General features: G+C 49.0%; 1 long non-coding RNA gene across 37 annotated transcripts in view; it reads left to right on the top strand.

Moving 5' to 3' along the window:
* LOC105079931 (uncharacterized) overlaps positions 1–24,022 on the top strand; it is a 175,443-nt gene that overhangs the window by 135,557 nt on the left and 15,864 nt on the right. For 27 of the 37 annotated variants that reach the window (XR_012507365.1, XR_012507362.1, XR_012507361.1 and 24 more), the window contains 6 exons: positions 16,323–16,396; positions 16,825–16,996; positions 17,071–17,145; positions 17,988–23,020; positions 23,129–23,194; positions 23,277–23,989. This is a non-coding gene — a long non-coding RNA (uncharacterized LOC105079931). Of the gene's footprint in view, positions 1–831; positions 12,340–16,322; positions 16,397–16,824; positions 16,997–17,070; positions 17,146–17,348; positions 17,964–17,987; positions 23,021–23,128; positions 23,195–23,276; positions 23,990–24,022 lie in introns of those variants that run through there. The other 10 variants (XR_012507345.1, XR_012507344.1, XR_012507343.1 and 7 more) reach the window with 7 other exon arrangements.

Genomic DNA, 24,022 nt, shown 5'->3' with positions numbered 1-24,022 from the left:
TGGAGCATTGTCAGGCAGAGGCTGGGCCGTTTCTGGCAGCTGCTTCTCTGAGTGGAGGGCAGGACTGGCTGGTGAAGGCCCTCAGAAGTTGCCCAGGGCAGGGAGGTGAGGTCAGCGGGGGCTTGGGCCCAGACAGCCGACCAGACACCAGAGCCCTTTTTGGTGGCTCCAGTTGGGACAAGTAACCTTCACACCCCTGTCCCCAGGGAGTCTCTTTTACAGATTATGCAGATAATTGCTTTTGGTTTACTCCCTTCTGTAATGGGGAATGAATGAGGGGGAGCGTGTGAGGTTTTCCCATAAAAGATACTAAACTAATTACAATTTATTGAATGTAAGAATTCTTAAAAAAAGAAATACATGTTTATAGTAGAAGTTTGTGAAAATGCTAAAAAAAAAAAAAAAAGAACAAAAGGATGAATAGGAATCAACCCTGGTCTCACCACTCAGAGATGACCCCTGCCAACATTTTGGTAACCAGCCTCTGGTCTTTTGTTTTTGCCTATGAATTGCGTGAGTGTGAGTGTGTGAGTGTGTGTGTGTGTGTGTGTGGGTGCATGTGTGTATGTTATGTTCAGTTGGGTTCATCACACTCATCCTAAGTTTTCACCTAACTCCACACCTTGAGCGTTGTCCTGTCATCAAGTAATTTCCTGCCCTGTGATTTTTTTTTTAATGGTTACATCGTGTCCTAGGGAGTGACTATATCATCGCTGATTAAAATGATCCACTCTTGCCAGATGTTTAATTTTTAAAAGTTGGATGGTGTAAGTTGGGGTGAGCAACTTTGTCACTCCATCTTCACATTTGTCTCTGATTTGTTTCCTGCAGTGCCTTCTAAGAGTGGAATGGTCGTGTCAAAAGATGTGAGCGTTGCATGGCCACATTCCCCTCCCTTAGACTTTGCACCAACTTACGTTCTCAGAATTAGTTTAAGAGGTGACTGTTTCTCTGGGAATTATCAGGGTTTTAAACATTTTCCAATTTGTCAACACATGCTATTTCATTCTTTTCACTTCCAGTTCTTAGTACCCGTGATAAGAGCTTCCCCACTGTGCCTTTACTGGTTCTTTGTATCTGAGTTGCCAGTTCGGGTTCTTCCCATTTTTCATTTAATTTTATTTTTGTCAAAGTCATGCCTATGCCTCATTTTAAAAGTCAAATAGTTTTACAAGATTCGGTAGGAGCCTCAAGTCTTCCAGCCTTCCCTGCTCCAACCCTATATTCTGCTCCACAGAAACAATAGCTTTTAATTCTTTTAACTGATTCTTTTGACACTTATATCCATTCTTCTAAGTAACATTCTTATTTCCCTAGTTCTCAAAACATTTTTAGCTTAGGCATTATCTTGCCTTTTCAACCACAGAAGAGGAAGATTTAACTTTCTTTCACAAGTGCCCTTGGCCTCAGCACACACAAGAGTAGTCCTGTATCTCATCCTTTCAGTATATGTAGTTCACAGTTTTGGTTTGATCAATACTCAGTGTTTACATTATTGTAACAGTGTTAACACCCTTGACTGCTGAACAACAGCATATGATTATTTACTTCTCCTTACAACCTTCTTTTTTCTCTGGAGTTAGTAACTGTCTTGTTGTTTGTTTCTTTTTTTCTTCTCTCTTTGATAGGTGTGTTAGTTTTTAATGAATTTATCAAAGATTTATCCAAAGCCTCCCAATACGTTCAGACATATTAGTGTTTCTTGTTTTTATTTAATGTGTTTTATCTTTCTGAGGAAAACTCTTCCTGGAGCCTTCTTGCCTGGATTGGTTGATCATTGGGCTTCCTGCCCTTATCTTAGGATCTCCTTCTCATTCTTTTCCTGGGGATTTCCTTAACCATCTCATCTTTGGTTGGATCCCTGATTTTGTAAATCCTGCATTACCCTCTTTTTTGTTTGTTTCCTTGTTTTGCTAAAGTGCATCCTCTAGAAGTTTCCTGAGAAAGGATTCATGGAAGGCAGATTTTTGGAAACCTTTCACATATGAGAAGGAAAAATGTCTAGTCCTCACTGGCATTGATAGTTTGGCTGGGTATAGAATTCTAGTTGGTAATCTTTTCTGCCCTGCACCCCGAGATTTGGAAGCATAAATAATTGTCTTCTAAATTCTAGCATAGTTGATGAGAAGTCTGAAAACTTTGTGATTCCTCATCCCTTGTATGTGATCTACCTCCTCCTCTCCCTTTCTAGAAATTGTAGTGTTTTCTTGTTGTCTTCTGTACTTTAAATTTTATGTGTATGTGTCTGGATTTGGATCTATGTTCATCCATTTTGCAAGGCCCTTTTGATCTGAAATCTTGGGTCCTTCAGCTGTGGAAATGTTTCCTGAACAATTCCTTGGTTCGTGTCCTCCCATGTGTTTTCTCTTTCTAGAACTTGCCTTGTTTGTATGTTGTTCTCTTTGAATGCTTCTCTAATACTCACATATTTTCCCTCTGATTTTCATCTCTTAGTTTCCTTGTTCTCTTCCTGAGAGGTTTCACTGTCTTCCTCTTTTAAGCATTTTCACTTCTGCAATCTCTGATTTTCAAGATTTTTTGTTATACCCTAAGTATTATTTTATAACATTTTGTTTCATGGATGTAGTTGCTTCTTTGATATTCTTGATAATATTAATAATAGGTTTTCTGAAATTTTCTTTCTCTTACAGAGTCTCCAAGCTTTTTTTTCCTTCCAAGTGTTGGTGTCTCTAACTTCTATGTTAGGTGCTTTCCTCAATTTTGTGTTCATAAAGATACATGGATAGAGATGATGCATATACAGACGATACTGAGATATATGTGTATAATGCACATGAGCAAATACACCAATGAGCTGCTTGGAAGATCTCAGTATGTGGTTGGACCTTGGGAGCTACAGGCATTACTGTCGAATGCGCTAACTGGTCTTTCCACTGGGGAACCCCAGGTTTTAGCATTTTAAAATCTTTTCCTTTTAGACTGCTCAGATGCTCCAAAGATGGTTTCTCAGTTTCTAGCCTAGGGTATTACTAGCTTCCAGTGCTCTGGGAGGTTCGTGGAGGGAGGTGGGCTGGCCTCAACAGCCAGCTTGTAACACGTGCCTTCTTCATCTTTTAAATTTAGAACTCTTGCCCTCAGCTGAGCCTGTATCTCTGTCCCAGTCGCCTCTGCTCTGCTTTCTCCATGTAGCACGTTTCCAGTCCCCTCTCAGGGTTAGGGCGGCTCTGCGGCTCTAGGGTGAAGGCGTTGGGACCTGTCTTTGACAGACGTTTAGCTGATTTACCTCATGCAGGCCCCGGTTTCCTGGCGGCACCTGGTGCTGTCAACTCCTGAGACTTCTGTGGTTCCGTGGAAGACGGTGGGCTGTATTCCAGCTTTCCTCACTGCCAGCTTAGGAACCCCAGCTCTGAGTCAGCTACCACTCTCCTCCTCTCATCTGTGTCCCTGTGCACTTGTGCTCAAAATGAAAATCTCTTCACTTTCATGTAGCACAGTTTCAAGAGAGAGGGCAGGTGAACATCTATATTCAACCTCCCATATTGAACTGAAAATCATTTACCTATTTTTCTATATTGGTGTATTTAAAATTTTTATTTTATAAGGCCTTTCAAAATAAGAATAGTAACTCTTTTCCCATATATTATCAGTGTTTTTTACCGTTTTTCATTCATCATTCCATTTTGTTCATGGAGCTTTTAAATTTTTTATTAAAAAATTTATGTTCTAAAAATCTATCACTAATTTTTTGAAAGACCTTTCCCACTCCGAGCTCATACAATCACTTTCGTGTTTTGCTAGTTCTTTCATGATTTCATCTTTATATTCAATCTTTAATCCTTTAATTATTGTGAGAAACAATTATATGCCCCATTTCCGTGTTTACCACATGCTAAATACTTTTGTAGTTTTTGATTCTCGTTGTGGCTTTCTGTTGTGCCATTAATCTGTCCATTCTTACGTTAGTATTGCTTTGTTGTAATACACTGTATTGTTATAATATGTATTATTATTAGCAATAGTCTTCTTTTATTCTTATTTTTCAAGATTTTCTTGATTAGTCTTACTGTTTATTCTTCCAGGTGAATTTTAGTGATGTGGTGAAATTAAAAACATTCTTTATAGATTTTCTATGGAATTTTTTAAATTGTTAATGAAAGAGAATGGATTTTTTTTTTGATACTTGGCTTTGCATATTTTACAGTTTACATATATTCACAATTTGTCAAATTTGACAAATTCACAATTTGTCATTAAATTTATTTCAAGGAATTAAGTATTGCTTCTATTGTGAATGTTTCCTCTTGTATTTTCTAACTGGTTACTACTGGTCTGTAGAGAAGAGATTATATTTTTATTGTTATTGGTTGTCTCATTGAATCTTCTCATATGTTCTACAAGTTTTAGCTGAATGTTTTGGAATTTCTGGGTAAAAAGTGATTCATATCTATTATAATCCATCTAATTATAGCAAATTTTAAAAATATTTTCTCTCTTCTATTTCTCTTTCTTGTCTTATAGTGTTGGCTAGATCTTCCAAAACATTAAAGTGTTGATAACATAAATCTTTGTCTCATTTCTGGCTCATGTTAAGTATGATAACAGTTAAATTTTTTAGGCTGTGTGTTTTTTATAATGCTAATGAAATATTTGTTTCTACTTCATATATGATTAAAATCAGGAATGGAATTAGAATTTTATGAAATGCTTTTTTGATATATATGGAGATATATGTATTGTTTTTCTCTGTTGACCTATTGATGCAATGAATTATAATAATGTTTCATAATTTTGAAACATTTTTGGATCAACTTCTATCTGGTTATGGTATATTGTTCTTTTAATATACTACCTGATTTGCTTCTCTAGTATTTCATTTAGGACTTCTCAAATTCATTTTTTTGTTTATTTGGTATCAAAGATACACTGGCTTTGTAAAATGAATTAGGGAACATTCCATCTTTTTTCTATATTCTGTACCATATATACATCATTTAAGTGACCTATTCCGTGAAAGCCTGAATGAACTCAATCATATAACTTTCATGGGATAATTCTTTGGCAATTTTTCCTATTTCTTCTGTATTTATTGGATTCCTTAGATTTTCTACATCTTTAGAATGTTTGCTTCTTTTTCTAATATAGCTCAGTGTTTAAATGTGCAGGCTCTGGAATCATACAACTTGGGTTCAAATTCTTGCTCTGTCATTTCTCATGTGACATCAGGAAAACTGTATCTTCTCCCTAATTCTTGGTTTCCTCACTTGTTAAATGGTTAAATGAGAGCCTGTAACTAACAGGGCCACTGTGAGGACTAAAGAGATAGAGTACCTTGCACTGTGTTTGTCACATAGTGAGTGCTCAGTGATTCTTTAAGCTAATGTTAATCCTAGAAGATAATTTATTTTTCTGAGATTTAAATATTTCTTAGCATAGAGTTATAAATAGTATTTTTATAATAAAAGTTTATCTATTTCTATGCTTATGTCATCTTTTTCATTCTTAATTTTGTGAATGTGTACTTTATCTCTTTTTCATTATATGAGTTAGAGGAGTGTCTATCTTAGAGGTTTTTCAAAGAATGAGTTCTTAGAATAATTTATCAATGCAACTGTGTGTGTGTGTTCAAACTCAGCAATATTTGCCTTTATCTTTATTGATTCCTTCCTTCTTTTTTCCTTGAGCTTGTTTCCTGGATCTGTCCCTGTGCCTTTTATGCTATTCTTCTTTAATAATGAAAATATTTCATGGTATGAATTTGCCTCTGGTTGCAATTTTGACTGCATGTCGGAAGCTTTAATATGTTGTCTTTTCAACATTTTTAAATATTTGTAATTATGCTTTCCATTTCTTCTTGCTCTTAGAAGAAATGACTGAATTAAATGTGCAAAAGTAGAGCTTATTCTTAATTAATTTCTCATTTATTTGGGCCATGTGTTGCTGCTTGTACTTTTTTATTCAATTGTGGTCATAGTTCATTGTGGCTAGAAAATGTGTCCATACAAACCAAAGTAGGTTTGTATGGGGAATTTATGGGTGTCTTCTTTGTGCCGTATATAAACACTTTTGTAAATGTTTCATGGACTTTTAAAAGTAAGGTGTACATCCTGCTTTTAGGATACATATTTCAATGTAAAGTTATTTCATTTCACTAGCTTTTTAGTTGATTCTTTTGGATATTCTTGGTAAAGAATTAAGCAATCTATAAATAACCGTAATTTAAATCTCATTCTAATAATTCATAGCATTAATCTAATTTTTGTTTTGTTATATTGGTTAGGGCTTTCTGGGTGGTGTAAACAAATATTGGTGAAGTAAGCATTTTTTATTTCTCATTTTCTCCTAAGTACGGTGTTGCTGGCCTCTAGATTTGAGGCATGTTTGTCATTTACTTTTTGCCTATTTGATGTCTTTAGGACTGAGAGGGACACGGAAACTGTTTTTCCACCTGTTGCCCCATTTTTGATGCTGTTTTGTTCCTAATGTCAACGTTCGTCAATGTCCTGTCATCACTGTGGCTTCAGAGGTGGTTTTCATCGACCTGTTTAATGACTTTGCTCTTGGGTGCTTGAAACTGCAGGAGCACCTCTGCTTCATTTTCACTTATGTTCCTGAGTTACGTAGCCCTGCTTCTCATATAATTGTTTCTGGAAGTCTCTATTTAAGGCAGAGTCTTGTTTGAAAGTTGAACCTGAGACTTGCATGTTCCAAAGAATTCTGCTCCTCGAGAGCTCAACATTCTGTACCTTTCCAGGCAATTTCTAGCATTCCATGGTGGTTCTTTAATTTTGTTCTTTCCAAACACATAGCTGACTGCCTTGAATTAAATTATTGAGGCCAAGGATTGGCCACATTGGGTTCACCTAATGACTTCCATCTTTGTCTTAATTTCTTAAGTGTATACGAGATCTATGCTCTTAACCACAGGTATCAGCAATTTTATTTTTCTGCTTTCTGCTTATTTTTATAAAACAATAAGAGCAAAATGTAATTAAATACTGCTTTCAAATGCAGCCAAGCCCTTTTATTCAGACCAAATATTACCCAGAAGCCCAATAAGAAAAATAGATCAAATCAACGCTGCCCTGTGTGGAGCTGGGTGGAGACCTTGAGCTGTGGGCACCATCCCAGCAGTGACAGGGGTGCCTCTCCGAATACCCTTTGAAGGACTCTGCACTGAGATCTTTAAGCAATTGAGCAAACAAATGGAACAAATTGCTGTATATGCAAGACTGGGGATACCGTTGATAGGGAGCTGATTGCTGGCAGATGGCTGCTGTGTAAATTCCGTGGTCTCTGAGATGTCAGTGCGCGATTGTGTGGGCTGCCTGAGAGTCAGACACATGAAGACTGAGTCCTAGTTATCGGTGTCCATCCCTGGGATTCGAGTTTTTTTGAGTTAATTTATTTAAAGTGTGCCTCCAGTAGATACCACATGGCTGGATTTGAGGATTTTGACTTGCATTGAAAACTCCCCGTTTTAAGGATGTATAACCCATTTGTCTCTCCCCACTCCCACCGGATTATCTTGTTTGAACTTTAAAAAATTGCACTTAATGCTTGTTTTATTTTTTCATCATTTTTTCTTTACTGCTATCTTTTATTATATTATATAGACTATATATTTTTTTAAAAATTTCTCTGATGATTCAGAACATATACAACTAATTTCTAAGTCTGTTAGTGCTTATGTCTAAGTAAAAATAAAAAAGCTTATATTTGTATTTCACTATGGTAAAAAAAAAAGTGAAATAGTGTTCTCCTCACTTTGCCCTCTGTGTAATTTTTTTGTTTTTTAGGGGGAGGTGAAGTAATTTGGCTTATTTATTTATTTATTTATTTTAATGGAAGGACTGGGGATTGAACTCAGGACCTCCTGCATGCTGTGCGCTCACTCTGCCACTGAGCTATGCCCTCCCCTCTCTGTGTAATTATTAAGTTGAGGATATATCTGTTTCTGCTCACACCTCCTGCGTATACCCTCCCAAATACTAAGACATGAGTGGGTTTTACTGCGTCTCCTCTACTCACCTTCCCTGCCCCCGTGTGCTCGTCTTTGGGAGGAACAACTTGCCCCTCTGCTTCCCGTGGGCAGGTCCCTTCTACAGCAGCAAACCCCGTACCGTTTCTGGACTATAGATCGTGGAAGCCTGAAACTCACCACGCAGTACACATGCATGATCACATATCCGTGTGTGGGTGGTGTCCGTCTTTCTCCCATCTAGACTGAGAGCTCCTGGGAGGCAGGGACACTGAGTGTCGCCCCCCGGCAGCCTCCCCCTCGGCCCGGAACTCCTGCTAGCACGTGTGTGTTCACGGCTGAGTGTCTGAGAGGTTGAGTGGGTGACTCAGCACGAGGGTGAGTGGCGGAGGGGTAAATGTGTGCATGAAGGAGTTTGTGAGAAGGAGTGGCAAATGGATGGGTGGGTAACAATGTGCAGTTGGAAGAATGGCTGGGCAGGTGGACAGGTGAGGGAGTGGAGCAATGCCTGGGGCCTGGGGAAGTAAGAAGGGCCACCAGCGATCTGGAGTCAGGAGATGTTCACATCAGGCTGGGTGTCCGCGTCTAGGGAGGCTGGCTGGGAAAGTTGGGCTCGCCCGCTTCTCTAGAGATCCAGAGGGCTAGTGTGGGGACACGTGTCACTTTATCCAGGAGGACAAGGGTACTTTCGGGGTCCATCTCTGTCACTGAGAGTTGTCCATTCTTTCTCTGCTGACTGCTCTGTGGACTACCCGGTGCTGGGCACTGGGGATGCCAGGTTAAGGCCAGTGACCCTCTTCCCACCTCAGAGGAGTTCCCACACCACGGGGAGACGGGGGTGACTTCTCCCATCACGGACACAGAGAAAACAAAAGCCATCAAAACGGACCCCTGCAGCTTCCCACCAGTGTCCCTGCCCCTTTGCTTCTGTCTCCCTGTGGCCAGTGGTGGAAGTGACCTGCCGCTGACCCAGTTGAACCCGCCACCTGGGCTTGGGACCCATCCCTCCAGCTTCTAAGGAGTCACATCGCCCTTGTCAGCTCCCCTGTCCCGGAGCCTCCCCGTTGGCTCTTACCCAGACGTGGTCCTTTGAATCAGAAAAATGTCAGGCTTCCACCTCCTCCGTCTAGCGACCACCTTTCTTGGTATCTCATTTCTGTTTGACTTCTGACCCGACTGCTCCACTGAAAGTGCCTTCGTCAGGATCACCAGTGCCCTCCATCCACTTGCTAGCATTTCTCACCAGCACTTCCAACTCGGTGCACTCAAAACAGAGCTCCTGCCCCCACAACAAGGCTCGTTCCTCGTCTGCTGGTCCCCAGCTGAGAGGGTGGTGCCGCTCTCTCCTGGCTTCCATCACAAGGAGCCTTGACATTTTCTTCTTGCTTCCCACTTCTAACCCACATCTGAGACCTTCCCAAGTCTCCCATGATCAGCTTCGTAACTAATCCCAAGCATGTTCACTTTTTCCCATTTCCATGGTTCCTACACTGTCCGGGGTGTTGCTCTCCCTTTGCGGACTCCTGTACTCTTTCTCCCTGTCCTCACTTTTACCCCCAACAGTTTCTTTTCACATCCGCAAGAGATACCTTATAAAAACAGGGAGCTCAAGTCCTTTATTCCCTCAGCTTGAGGATAAAATCTGTCATCTTTAACCTTTGCTGTAAGTTTCTGAATGATCTAGTCCCCACCCAGCTCCTCAGCATCATTTCTGGCACATTTCTGGCTCTGCGTGTTCCATTCATGTAGATGCTTTTTTGGTTACCATGCTGTATCCAGACCATGTGCCATCCAGACTATGCTCCACCTGTCTGGCCCATGAGCCATCTATCTGGTCCAAGTGCCATCTCGTCCATGAGCCTTCTATCTGGTCCTTTCTCCATCTCGTCCATGAGCCATCTGTCTGGTCCATGCTCCATCTGGTCTTTGCTCCATGTGTTTCATGCTAACTCCAGTCCATGTTCCATCCATTCCTCTGCTTCAACCCTGCCTTGTCTTCTCTTGGCCCCTCTCTTCCCAGCTTAGTCTCATCCTTCATCTTTCACTGTACACTTCTTCTGAGAAGCTCCCCCCGGATTGGTCAGATCTTCTTCCCTGCTCCTTCCCAGCACTTTGGCCCCTTTCCATTTTGAAATCAATGTTCTACAATAATGTGAGTCTCCCCTGCTAAGCTGGAAGCTACAGCAGGACAGAGACCATGTTTATTCACAACTCCAGCTCCAGCTTCTCATGAGTTTTTGATAAATACGGGCATATTTCTATGCGTGACAAGATGGAAGATGTGATGGAGATGGAGGAAGGACACAGGGAGGGTGCTGTGGAGGGTCAGGGGAGATGCAAAGGCTTGAGTTGGCAGAGGCAGTGCCAGGGCTCAGGGAGCAGGGAAGAGTTTGGGGACGAAGGCTGAAGAAGCCTTGAATGCTTTTCTGAGGAGTCTGGTCCTCAACAGCCAGATAGTGAGCAGGGGGCTGACTGCCCTGCCGTGGGCTTGAAGGCTGGAGGACAGCCGTGCCCTCATCGTGGTGCCCGGGGTCCCATCTTTGCCCTTTCCTTGGAGACTGACCAACCTTGTGGCTATGGCTGCCATTCGTGGGCTGGGGCCTGGTATTGACCATTGAGCTACAAGAGAGGATGGAGAGACCCAAGGGAGACCTCTGGGAGGAGGTGGGTGTTGAGCATGATCTGGAAGAGGCCACCGCCCACTCAGCTCTGTGGCTGGAGTATCCAAGGCGAGTGTGGTATGTGGTGAGGGCTGGCAGAGCTTGGGTGAGCCTGGGCTGGTCGTCACCCAGAAGTTGAGGGTCCCCCTTTCACGTATGAGCTTCCCAGTCTGCCATGCAGAGCAAACCACTGGCCTTCAGCAATACTGAGGGATAGTTGACTATGGAATGGCCAGAGCATGGTCAGTGTAGCATGGTTTGCCTCTTCTCGACCTTTCCGAGGGGGCATGGCCTTCCTAGGGGAGATGCTGCTTCAGGGTGGAGGTGCGTCTTCCCTATCAGAGCTGCCCCCCAACACTTGAGGGGCTCAGTTGATGCTCACCACGTGCCTGCTTCCCGTTGCCAAATCAGGCCTCAGAAGGCTTCCTGGAAGCCTGGAAGCAACACCAACTTCAGGGACAAGCCCTGGTCCTGGGGTCAGCACCACTCCATGGTTCCTGAAGAGATGGTAGACTATGGAACGTAGGCTTTATGATTTTTGACCTATGTAACATGGTCCACTAACTCTCAGTATCCAATCCATCCTCGGAGGGCACCCCGGAGGTGTTGCCGACGTGAGGGAAGAGAACACTGGGTTTAGCTCCGGCCCTGCTCTGTGGTCATTCCTGTGGCCCGTGTTTGATGCTCGAATCTTGCAACCAGGCCTATTAAATGCACCCATTGGGGGCTTTTCTGGAGGCAGTGCAACCTGGGGGAGACGCCAGCTCCAGCCTCAACCGTGGTACTTGAAGAGATGGTTTGCCGTGTGGCATATGCACACAAAAGGACTTGTGTGACGCGGTCCACCGCCTCCTAGTAGCCCGGCCAGCTCTGGAGGGCTTCATGGCACCGACGCTACCTTCAGGGAGACCCGCCAGGCCAGCCTCTGTCACGCTCTGTGGTGCGAAAGAGGTCCCTCCTGTGTCGCAGTGCCTGTGCCTGTCCGAATGTCCACTCTGACCGATGTTACACGCGGTCTCAGAGGTTTCCTGGAGGCCATGCCAAGATGGGGGGTGAGGTGGAGCTTCTGACCTTAGGGAGTCCATTGACCAAAATGACAGCTGCTTTGTTTACGAAGATGGCAATTGGTGGTTACTGCTCAGATCCCATCCGGCCTCAGAGGACCTCCTGGAAATGCCCCTGGAGTCGAGGCAGAGATGGCCGTCAGTCCTTCCTTGTGGCATAATATTTTTTTTTATGCTCAAAAGAGGCTCACGACCTGGGCTTCACATGCCCTGAGACTGTTTGCTTGGCCTGTTGGTCCGCTAGACGGGTGTTCTGTTTGGGCCGCACACAGGCCGTCCTGTATTCCTCATTTTGCTCACTACTCCCCCCTCACCTGCTCTGTCAACCACATGCCGTGCCCCTCTCCTGCTGTGCCCACCTGCCCGTTCCCTCAGAGCCAGCGTGGTGCCCGGCACCCAGTAGGCACTTAATCAGTATTTCTGGAGCGATGAGATCCAGAACCTCGTCCACTTCTGCTCAGTGGGACTCGCAGCCTTGGAGGGCTTCCTGGAGGAGTTGCTGGCTTTGAGGATAAGCCACTAGTTCCAGCGGCCACGGCAGCTCCTGACAGTGGAGACAAGACTCCTAGCCTGTGTGTGCTTTGTCGCATGATGCATGTATTGTGCCCGACCTGCCCTCTGATTTCCCCCAGCTCGGGAAGGCTCTCTGGACGCGTCCTCAGCCTCTGTCCTCGGCATCCCTGTGTGGTACTTGGAGAGATAGTAGACCGTATAGCGTACGCTTTATCTGTGACGTATGTAACACGGTCCACTAACCCTCAGTATCAAATCCATCCTCGAGGCTCCTGGAAACGACGCCGTCTTCGGGGAGGTGCCCTTGGACCCAGCGCCAGGCCTCTCCGTGACCCTTGAAGAGATGGTTTTCTGTGTGGCATGTTCTTTTCTGCATGACGAGAAATGACACACTCTCACTCCTATGCCAAGTCCTGCCTCGGGAAGTCTCGCCACCTCTGGGGAGGAGGCCTTGACTCTCTTTCTGGGACCAGTGCTGCTCTGTGGCATTCCATGACAAGGCCGACTGCACCGCTCTTGTCAGTGTCCGCCATGACCTGCTGCTTCTCAGCGTCAAATACACCCTCGAAGAGGCCCCCGCGCCAGCTCGGCGGACGCGAGCCTCCTCCGGCCACCCCTGCCATCACCGTGCGGTGCTTGAAGAAATGGTTTACCGTCCCACATACATTTTGAGTATGTATGTGGGACGGTAAACCGCTTCTTGGTATCCAGCCCAGCCATCCAAACCATCCCGGAGAGAGCCTGAAGTCACGGAAGCGACGCCGGCCTCAGCATCCTCCCCGCTCCGTGGGACTTGGCAGAGTGGTAGACTGTGACATGTGTACTTAATCTGTTAGTGCTTGCAGCACGGTCTTCTCCTCAGTGTCCGGTGCCGCCTCCAAGGGCAGCCCTAGGACAGAGACCACCTCTAGGAAGGTGTCCTGCTTCCCCTCGGCCCCTCCCCCCGGAATACGTGAAGAATGGCGGTCAGCGCCGCCAGCGTTCACGAAGGAGCGACGTCACACGTTCTCGCGCTCGCCATCCTCTAGGCTATCCTTGGGTGGCCTCGGGACCGCGCGGAGGCAGGTCGGGCGCGCCTGGGCCGGTGCCGCTCCGGGTACCTGAAGACGCACTGACTCGCCTTTTTCATTGCCGGGGCGTGTGCAGTCTATCTTTTTTCCATATCAAGTTTAGTCTTCTCGGGGAAGATGCCCTGGCTCTGGACTCAGCGTTGCTCCCCCACGAAGATCTGATTGGCCCCGCCGGGTGCACGCACGGGCGCTGCACGTTCCCGGCCCACGTCCCTCCAGCTCCAGCCCAGCCTCGGGGAGCTTGCTGCAGGCTGCCAGCCTGAGGGCCGAGTCGGAGCACTGGTCCTGGCGTCCGCGACGACCTCACGGTACCTGGAAAGGGCTCAGCCGCGCTGCATGTGTTTTATTAACAGCGTCTGTAATGTGGTCTACTTCTTTCCAGTGTAGAATCCAGCCTTCGAGGTCTCTGGGGAGGTCGCGTCAGCCCCTGGAGACCCAGTACCCATTCTGGCCCCGGGACTGCTCAGAGATGTTCAGTAGAGGCTGACTACGCTGCTCACGTCTTACTGACAACGCATGTCCCTTGGGCCACCTTTTCATAACAGCAGAAGCACCTTGGGGGGCTTCTTGTAGGCAATACTGAGTATCAGGCCTAGCGCTCGTTCCGGCATCATCTCCACTCCGGGTCCTTGAGGGGTTTCTCTGCTGCGTCCGCTGCGCCTGTAGCAGACGGTGCTTGGTGGCCTCTTCTCAGTAATGCATCCAGCCTCGAGGGCTTCCTGAAGGCGATGCTAACGAGCGGAAAGAGACGCCGGTTCTGACATCAGCCCTTTCCACGGTACCTGAAAAGATGGTTGACCATAGAACATGCGCTGGCTCTGTGTCGTATGTAATATGGTCCACGTCTTCTCAATATCAAATTCAGTCGCAGAGGGCTTCCCAGAGGCAGAGCCAACTTCGTGGGAGACACATTGGTCTGGCCTCAGCACCATCCCACAGTGTGTGGAGAGATGGTCGACCATAAAACGTACGTGTTGTTTATGACGTATGTCACATGGTCCACTAATTCTCAGCATCAGTCAGCCTGAGGGGACATCCTGGAGGCCATGCCAACTTGAGAGCAGGGCCCACGTGGTCGGCGCCATCCAGCACAGATCACGTGCTTTCTTTCTGACCACTCGTTCCTCCAACCGATGGTCACCACTCAGTCCCAGACTTCCCGGGCATCCTGGCGGTGGCAGCGGCTCTGGGCATGGGTTTTTAGTTATTGCCACATTTGCCGTTGGCTGGTAATTCACGAGGCATCTTGCAAGGGCCCCCTCGAGGTGACCCCAAGTTAAGGGAAGAGAGGCGGGGCCAGTGTCACTTCCTGGTATTCGTGGATGCGGTCGACCATGGTGTGCACGCTTTGTTTGCGACGTAGGACACATGGTCTACTTCTTCTCGATATCACACCTCACCTTGGAAGACGCCCAGGAGGTGACGCCGCTTTGAGGAAGAGCTGCTGCCCTGGTGTCAGCACTGCTGCCGGGTACTTGGAGAGAGGTGGTCCGTGGCGCGTTCGCTTCATTTATGGCGCACATTACACGGTCGACCTCTTTGCAGTATCTAATCCCGCCTTGCCAGCTTTCCTGGAGCTAACCTCAACTGGGGGGGGGGGGGGGACGCTAGGTCTACACTCAGTGCCACTCAGCGAGGTTTGTTCGTGATGCGTTTGCCTCTGTGTGTGACGATCGCCCACGGGTGGCAGCCCTTCTCAGCAGAGCGCCCTGGCTCGGCGGCTTCAAGGGCAGGGCTAGCTGGCGGATGAGGGGAGTGGCGTCAGCACATGCCTGGGTACATGAGATGGTTGACCAGAGAGCACACGCTTTATTTGTGCCGTTTGTGACCTGGTCCACTAACCCTCAGTATCTAATCCCCCCTTGGAGACCTCCCGGAAGAAATGCCAACTCTGGGAGAGGAAACGCTAAAGCAGAGCCAGCAGGGCTCCGCCAGCCGTGGAGGAGGGAGCGTCCACGAGGCGCTCGCTGCACCTGTGCGGGGTGCGGCACACTTAGACCTGTTTTCAGTAGGACCTCTTTCTTTGGAGGGCTTCCCAGATCTGAGGCCATCCAAATTCAGGGGAAGGGGCATGCTGTCTGCACCACCCCAACGTACTCAAGTGATCAGCTGACCAGCGTATTTGCACTTTCTTTATGACCAGGTCCCCAGGCCCCACACACCTCAGTACCCAGGGAGTCCTTGGGAGGGTCTTCGGGGGAGCCTGCCTTGGCTTGGGGGCATCTCTGCCTCTGTGGTAGCCGAGAAGAGTTTGCCCTGGGGGTTAACCAAAAATGTGACAGCTCTTCTGAGCAGGGTTGCTGTAGTATCACTACCCTCTGGCCATGGTGCCAAATTCAGGAAGATCAGGAAGCCACCGGGGTCTGCCCCACTGGGGTACTTGGACGGATGGTTAACGGACAGCATGCATTCAACTAATGGCTTCCACCAGCAAAGCGACTAATGCACGGTGTCCAATTCCATATTAACAGGACTTCAGGACTGAATGTCAAGTCTGGGGAAGAATCACTGGTGTTTTTGTCAGTCTTACTCCGTGGTACCTGAAGAGAGGTTTTCTGGGTTTCTGTTTCTTTAATGAGGATGAAACACACCTGGTTAACCTCTTTTCCAGTATCAAATCCCATCTTGAAGGCCTTCTGGTCCAGACCTCAGCTTCAGGGAAAGGCGTTACTGTCAGCTCCCGTCCAGTGGACAGAAATAAGTGGCCACAAAGCCTGTGCCTAACACTGATGATTGATGTCACCTGCTCTCCTAACCGCCCGTGTCCAATCCGTGTAAACAGGACTTCCAGGACTGGATGTCAAGTCTGAGGAAGCATCAGTGGTGTTCCTATCAGTGTAATTGGTGGTACCTGAAGAGAGGTTTTCTAGGTCTCTGTTTCTTCAATGAGGATGAAACACACCTGGTTAACCTGTTTTCCAGTATCAGATTCCACCTTGGAGGCCTTCTGGTCCAGATCTCAGCCTCAGGAAAGGGGTGCTGTGGACATGAGTAACTGGTTGACCACAAAGCCTGACCCGTGTTTCTGACTTTCATCATCTCTTCCACTAATCATCAGTATCTTATCCATTCTTAGGAGTACTTCCAAGGTGATGCCCACCTGGAGGAAGACAGTGGTCCCCATGACAGCTCCATGCCCAGAACACGCAGGTGGGCTATCTGTGGTTGCATCTATCTTGGAGTAACCCATGTTGGTGAATGCCTATTGCATGGAGAACATGCACTGAGCAGACAACGTAGGTGGCCTGGACCACTGCCCCCCAGCCCCTGGTTTATTCTGAAAAGCTGTTCTGGACATAATGACATCTTTGGGAAGAAAAGCTTGTTCTGAGATCAAGATGGGGCTTTGCGGGGGGTCCCTAGAATTGGTCTGGGGTAGGACCAGTTTATTTCCAACCGGAATTCTAGGCTGAACTGTTTTAAATCTGAGGGAATGTTTGATATTATGCCAATTTAGGGGAGAGGACTTTGTCATCACCCTGGGTCCGGGAGAAATGAGCAGATAGCTTGCTACAGGCCACGTGCTTTACTGGGGACACCCCTGGTCCACTGACCATTGTATCTAATTCATCCTTTAGGAGGCGATGGCGTGTTTCTGTAGGCAGAGCTTCTCTGCACTCCTCACGGAGAGATCTCCTTCGTGTGTTTGATTCTTTTATGACAAATGGTTCACGCTGACCCCTCTTCAGTGTCAGATACCAGCTTGGAAGACTCCCTGGATGAGACGGAAGTTGTCAGCGCTGGTCCAGGGTGAGTGGCCGAGACGCTTGCTTCTCTTGTGCCTGTTGTGTCTGATACTGATGCTGCTTGCCCATCCTTTTCAGGAGGACTTCCTGGAGGCGACGACAACCATTGGGAAAGGAAGTGGTTCTTGCTGGCCCTAAAGTGAGGGCACAGAGGTAGGTCGTTGGCAGTGCACTTGTTTTGACGGGAGTTGGCTATGATGCTGGGTTCTGGGCTTTCCCGTGGCATTTGGGGAAGGGGCATCAGGTTCTTAAGAAGGACGAGGTCTTCCCACTTCATTCCCACTTGATTTGATTAGAGCCAGAGCAGAAGGGGTGGCAGCCATGACCGACACAACTGTTCTTTCATTTTAACTGAGGCCCAGACATCATTCCTTCCACCCAAAGAGCCCTGAGCGAAAAGAGAGAGAAAGGCGAGGAAATGGGATGGCGGGGAGGTGCCATCACCTCTGATGTCCCCGGGGCCAGTGACTGCTGTGTTCATGCAGACCGCTGGGCGCTCTGGTAGGTAAGCAGGGGTCAAAAGATAGATCATAAGGGTGTAGGGAAGCCGCATGGCCCAGTGACTCTCGTTGTCCCCTGCTCTAGAGGCCAGCTTAGGAGAAAACCTGGAGTTTTCTTTCCTTTGACGTTTGACACCTATCTCTCCAGTGCTGCCGGGGTTGGCCTCCTTCCCCACGGAAATGAAAAAGAGGCTGGAGATACCAGTATTCCTCTGACAGTGACAAAATTAGGGTCAAAGGAGCTTTGCAGCAAAACAGAAAAGCCAAGCCAGATTTGGCACAAACGTTTGGCAAACTGGCTTCAGGAAATGAAAATTGTTTTTATTCCTTAATTCTACTGAATTAAATGGAAGGCAGCGGAAGGCATTCAGCAGTGTTCATCTGGAGGATGGAGGCCTGGCCCTCTTCCCAGCTTTCCCTGCCCCACCTCGGCGGGAGGTTGTAGAGGGCACTTACTTTATGCACAACTAACCTGACACCTACATCTGTTTTCAGAACCACCTCTTGCCTGGAAGACTGCTTGGACCCACAGCCAATTCCATGCGGGGGCCTGGGTGGCAGTCCAGTGCAGACCACAGATCCGTGAACTCTCTCCTGAGGCACTGACCTGGGGATGCACAGCATTGCTGGGACACTTCCTGAGGCCTGATGGACTTCCAGAAGGAGACTGTGGTTCCACATCAGGAAAGCCCCAGCCCCTGGAGAGAGGTTACACACTGAGTGTTCTCTGTGTTGGTGAAAAACATTTCACAGTGACCTCTTTTCAGTATCAAGTCTTAAAAAAGTGTCTTGGCTGACCTCCAGAAACCGCTCCAGGACACTGATTCAGACTGTCCACTCGCAAATGCCATGTGTGTCTGGTCTGCCCAGGGCCAGGTGGACTTGTGAGAATTCCCTGGAGGGGACACCGACATCGGTGAAGATTCGGCGGTTTTGGTTTTGGTTTCTGGTTTCGTTTTGGTGTTTGATCCGTGCTAATCTTCGATACTCGAAGGAGAGGTTGTCCGTGTTGTCTTCTCTTTATTTATGATGAAACATACACGGGAAACCTCTTTTTTAGTATCAATTCCTGCCCTGGAGGCACTTCCCGTTCCTGATGCGGCCTTCAGGGAAGGGACGTGGCCAGCTCAAGGAAGGCGGACTGTGTGTCGCGCGTCCCGGGGTGGGGTGGAGGATGGGTACCAGGGTCCAGCCCTCCGTGGACAGCTCCTTGGAAGGGAAGCTGAGTTTGGAGAAAGGCCCGTCTTCCTGCGGTGGAGGGAGGTTGCTCCTTGTGGTTGGCACCTGGCTGATGGCTCATGGTGGGTGGTAACTTCCTCGTGAGGCCCTGCTCCGATGGCTTTCTGGACACAGCAGCCGCTCGCCAGGGTAGCTGAGGGGATGGCAGACCGGTGACGTGCACTTGGTTTATGATGTAGGTCACCCGTTTGACTATCCATCAGCACCCGGTCCACCTGCGGGGTGACGTCCCGGTGCACGTGGCGGCTGTGGAGAAGACATAGGAGGATTTGGGGCCAGGGTGGATCTGCAGCATTTAAAGAGGGGTCACCCTCTTTGGGGCTCCCCCTCCTGCCTTTTAAAAATGAATAGAAGCAATTGTCCGTGAATACTCTCTTTCAGTGTCGAATCCTTCTCAGGAAAACGGTTAGCCTGCACAGAAAATGCTAAGGAAGTGGCCTGGGTATCAGGGCCTCTACCAGGGGAATGCCCACCCCGCTGCACAAGTTGGTTGCAGGATGTGTGTATTGCCTGGTTCAGGGGTCTAACTATCCTCAGGAAGGGGTGTGTGTGTGTGTGTGTGCGCGCACGTGCGCAGTGGTGCTTCTGTGGCTGTGACGTCAACTATTCTGTGGGATCTGGAGACAGACTGTCTGGTGACCTTGTGATGTAGAAGATGAATGTCACATGGCCCATCTCTTTTCAGTAGTAAATACTGCCTGGAGGGTTTCCTGGATGTGAAGCCGGATTCCAGGCAAGGCCACTGGTATCTGCACCACTCCTGGTGAGTGAGTGGGTGGGGGCTGGTCCTCAGTGTCCTTGCAGAGTGGCTTTGATGTGCCCCTTCTGGGTCATTCCCACTTAGAATCCAGCCTCTCCGTGGGCGGGTTTCAAGTCCATGATCATTCCTTGGGGAAGGAGGCTTTGTTGTCCTCACTCGTCTCTGTGTCTGTTGGCCAACTTTGCCTGACTTGGGAAGACCCACGGGCTGGGTGCTGGGCGGTGTCCGATCCTGCTGAAGATGCATTCTGGGAGTGATACCAGCTTCAGGGAGGGGGCGCTGGACTCACCATCAGTGAAGGTGTGGGTGTAGGCGTTTCACACACATCCTGCTTAGCACACGTGTCTCCTGGTTCACTAATGCCTGGTATCCCCTCCACATCTAGGACGACTTCCGGAGATGAGGTCTTCTCTGGGGGTGAAGGTGGGACTTCGTATCCAGCACCCTCCTCTCGGACTGGCCAGCGTGGTGGTCTCACAGTGATGGCTGGGGCACAGGAAAGTAAGTGGAAACCCAGAGGCTGCTTAACACTGAAACCTGGAACTGGCACATCTCACTGGCAAGTCATGCGGCCAAGGCCAAAGACAGGGGGTGGGAGGTACCCGCCACTGACAAGGAGGCTGTGGTGAAGATGCGGAGCCACTGAGTCAGTCGTCCACACAGGTCACCAAAGACTTGAGTTCCATTCATTATTCCTCAGTGAATCATTAGCCTTCAGTGTCCTGTCCACCATGGGAGCACTTCTGTATGCTAGGGCTGGTCAGCCACGGTGACACTGTCAGGGCCGAGGTCATTGCGTTTCATTTGCGGTGTTGTCCATCAGCCAGCTGCTGTGCTTTGGCAATCGTGAAACGTCCCTCTGGTACTCGTTTCGTGAAGACGTGTTGCCTGGTGCAGGAACAGGACCCTGTGGCCCTCAGGAAGTCCACCACCGTGACGCCACCGTGGAGAAGCGGAGCTGCTCGAAGGCCCTGACGTGCGGTACTTAGGGAGAAGTTGCCCGTGTCTTTTTCGCTGTATTTGTGACGAAACATTCGCGGTGCACTTCTTTTTCAGTATCCAATTCGGCCTCAAGGACATCTTGGTTCTGGCGCCAACTTTAAGGAAGGCATGTTGGCACTTGTAGTGGACTTTGGGCAAGCTTGTTGCCACCCTGCATCCCCAGTTTCCCCTGATTTCTCTCATGAATGCTCCCCTCTTTCTGCCACGTGGCTTAGGTTGTGTTGAGCTCCCCCCCACCCTCCTCACACACACACACACACACACACACACCAGCTGAGGGTTTAGATGTCTCTTTTATCTCTGAGCCAATGAGATGCAAGGAGATGTTTGCTGAGGCGTCTGGGAAAGGAAATACTTCTCCCTTTCCCTGAGAGCTGCCCCAATAGACTATCTGTGTTCCCTTCAGCCTTGAAGCTCCCACAACTATTTAAAGACCAAGAAAAGAGAGTGCCTGGGGCTATGTGTGTGGGAGATACAGACCCACTAGGGGAAGCCTGTCCCATGAAAGTGATATTGGGGAATAGAAAGGACCTGGGTGATACTGTGTGAGCCCCTGGATCAAACCCTACCTGAAGCTTACCCTGCTTCTGCACTTTTCAGTTGTATAAGTCTAACAGTTATATAAAGCTTATAAATCCCTTTATTGTTCAAGCCAGTTTGAGTTGGGTTTTATCTTACTTGGGCCATGGACAGATGATACCATACCGCTGTGGTAACTGGGAAACCTGCATTTTTTTTCAGTGATATGTCTCTTCAGTGAGCTGTCCTCAGTATCCTAACACAGGTTTTTGGTGAAAGGTGACTTTTTATTGTGGATTTACAGTGTTCTTCAAAAATGTTGTCCTCGTGGTTTAAGTTACGAATCATAAATAATACCTAATGAATGTGCTTTATGTCCAGGGAAGAGCCATTGGCGTGGGCCCCTCTCCAGGAGACCTGAAGGACAATGGACCCTAGAGCATCTGCCCTGCCTCATTTCCTCCGAGACCCTGCCCCTGGGAGGACTTCCCGGAAACGATGCTGACTTTGGAGAAGAGATCGCTCCTCGTTGCTGCTGCTCTCTGGCTCTGTGACAGGCTTGCTGTATTTGTCACGAGTCATCCCAAACTACCAGCGACTTAGAACCACACCACGCCTCGAAGGAGTCAGGAGTGCCGTGAGGAGGGGGTGCTGGGGCTGGAACTACGCAAGGCACGCAAGTGGATGGGGCCACAGAGCCTGGGTGCTGCTGCTGCTTTGTTGGCCGGTTTCACGTAATTCAGTGCTCTCTGTTTCCTGTCTCAAGAGGAGGCCTTACCAGAACCGCTGACTCACAGAGGAGATTTTATTTCAGTGTCCAAGGCTGTCCATCCCATTTTCTCTGAAATGATGCTCTCCATGAGCATTTGTGGAGTTGATAGCAAACATTCCAGAACACGTCTGCCCTGATTATTGAATTCTGCCCATGAGCACTTCCCAGAATCCAGAAGCAGAGGGAGTCTGGGATCGGTCAGCTTCGTCCTGACAATGCCCACAGGATCCATCTCTGCGCCATGTCAGCCTCGCCTGCGAGGGCGTCCCGGACAGGAGGCTGCAGGCAAAGAGCGACCGCCCACCTCCTCCAGGGTCAGCAGATGCCTGCTGCTTTCGAGCTCACACTTCACATTTGGTGCTTGCCGCGGCCTCAGCACCGTGCCCTGAGGCTCAGTGTCCCTCCCACCCAGGTGGGCTGGCTGGCGGCGAGCAGCTGCCATCGCCTGGCCGTCAGTGCTGATCTCTGGTACCTGAAAAGAAGTCGCCCATGTTATTTTCGCTTGATACGTGACGAAACAAACATGGTGCACTTCTTTTCCGGCATCAAATCTCACCTCCCAGAGCTCCCTGGCCCCAGTGGAAGTTTGGGGAAGGGGCCTGGGCGTCACTGCCTCTCTTGGTACGTACGTGGGGCAGTGTCCCTTGTCAACTGTGTGCTGGCGGGCTCGGGGACACTTGGGGTCCAGCCATCAGTCCAACCTCAGGCAATGCCCACCTCTAAGGGCAGGCGTTGGGGGCGAGGCCTGGGTCCCATGCCCACTCCCCCTGCAAGGGAGGCTGGGGAGACACGTTTCTATGACCTGTAGTAAAGAATTTCCCCCACATTTGAAAGGAGTTCAGGTGAGAGCAGTACCCCCCCCCCAAATATGGCTAAGCAGCAGCCTGGCTGCCAGGCGCGTGGGTGTCGTCTCTGGTTGTCTCCTGGCGCACTGTCACCCTCACATCCGTGGTAGAAGTGACAGAGGACAGCAGCTGTGGTGGAGGGTCCCGTAGGTTCTGGGAGAGGGCTTTTCCTGGGGCAGTCACGCATTGGGACTGATCCCACTCAGCTTGCCTCTTCCCAGGGTCCAGTCCTGCCCCGGAGGGACACATGTCCGGATGCCATCGACAGAGAAGGGACGCTGGTGTCAGCTGCCGGTCCGGATCAGTGAGTGGATGTGACTCATGAAAGACTCCGCTGTCCCGTCTCCGCCCTCCCCGTCCCGTCCATCCTGAGGCCATCTTCCCGCTGGAGGTGCCGTGGGCCCCGTGGACGGTTCCGTTCTGTGGTACTCGAGGAGAGGTTTTCCCGGGTGGATTCGTTTTATTTATGACAAATCATTCTTGGCCGACCTCTTTTCAGTATCAAACCCGACTTGGAGGAGAGGCTGTGAGAGCTGGGGCTCCATGGCGTCGGCAGCTCTGCAGGGTGAGTGGCCCTTGCCGTCTAGAGAACACGCGAGGAACGCCCTGGTCGCCCCATCGCTAACGGCAGCGTCTCTCTTCCCTAGGAGGTGTGCGGAGCTCCGCCGGCCAGGACCGGAGGCCGTGGGGTTGCTCCCGGTGCTGCATTTTGGTACTAGAAAAGAGGTTATCCGTGTTTCTTCGCTTTATTTATGACGAAAAATACGGGTGCACTTCTATTTGAGTATCATACCCCATCTCCGGAGCCCAGCACTGACTTCCGGGAAGAGATGCTGACGGCAGCCCCGACTGCAGCGTGCGGGCTGTGCTGGCCTCAGTGAACGCCTGCATAGTGGCTGGCTCCTGCCCCCGGCCATCCTCGCCCTTCAGAGACCTTCCTGGAGACAAAAACACCTTCGGAGAAGAAGCAGCCACCACGTGAGGTCCATCGAGAATGGCTTTCCGAGATGAGGGTCCGCACGGCTTACCTGCATCGCTCAGTCAAGTACTGCTCCTTTTAGACGACGGGGCGCCTCCCTGAGGTTCCTAGAGAGAGGCCGTGCATCCTGTGTCAGGCACCTGCCACCTGGCCACGGAGCCTCAGCATCACCCCAGCCCCGGAGGACTTCCTGGAGGGGGTTCCAGTTCTGCATCTCCTGTGGAAGGGGCAGGACTATAGTCCAGTGACGCCTTAGTCTTATGCCCAGGGAGACGTGAAAGGTACGGTTCTCTTTCAGAACCGAGCCTCCGTTCCCACCTTGGAGGCCATCAGCGTCATGCTGCTGACGTCAGGGAGGACCACAGTCACCTGCACACCCAGGCACGTCCAAAGAAGGCTCCCAGGGAGCGTCGC

The sequence above is a fragment of the Camelus bactrianus genome, chromosome 6 (genome assembly GCF_048773025.1).
Source record: "Camelus bactrianus isolate YW-2024 breed Bactrian camel chromosome 6, ASM4877302v1, whole genome shotgun sequence".
Classification (NCBI taxonomy): domain Eukaryota; kingdom Metazoa; phylum Chordata; class Mammalia; order Artiodactyla; family Camelidae; genus Camelus; species Camelus bactrianus.
Note: the sequence above shows the minus strand (reverse complement) of the source record. Positions and strands in the feature narration are given on the sequence as shown.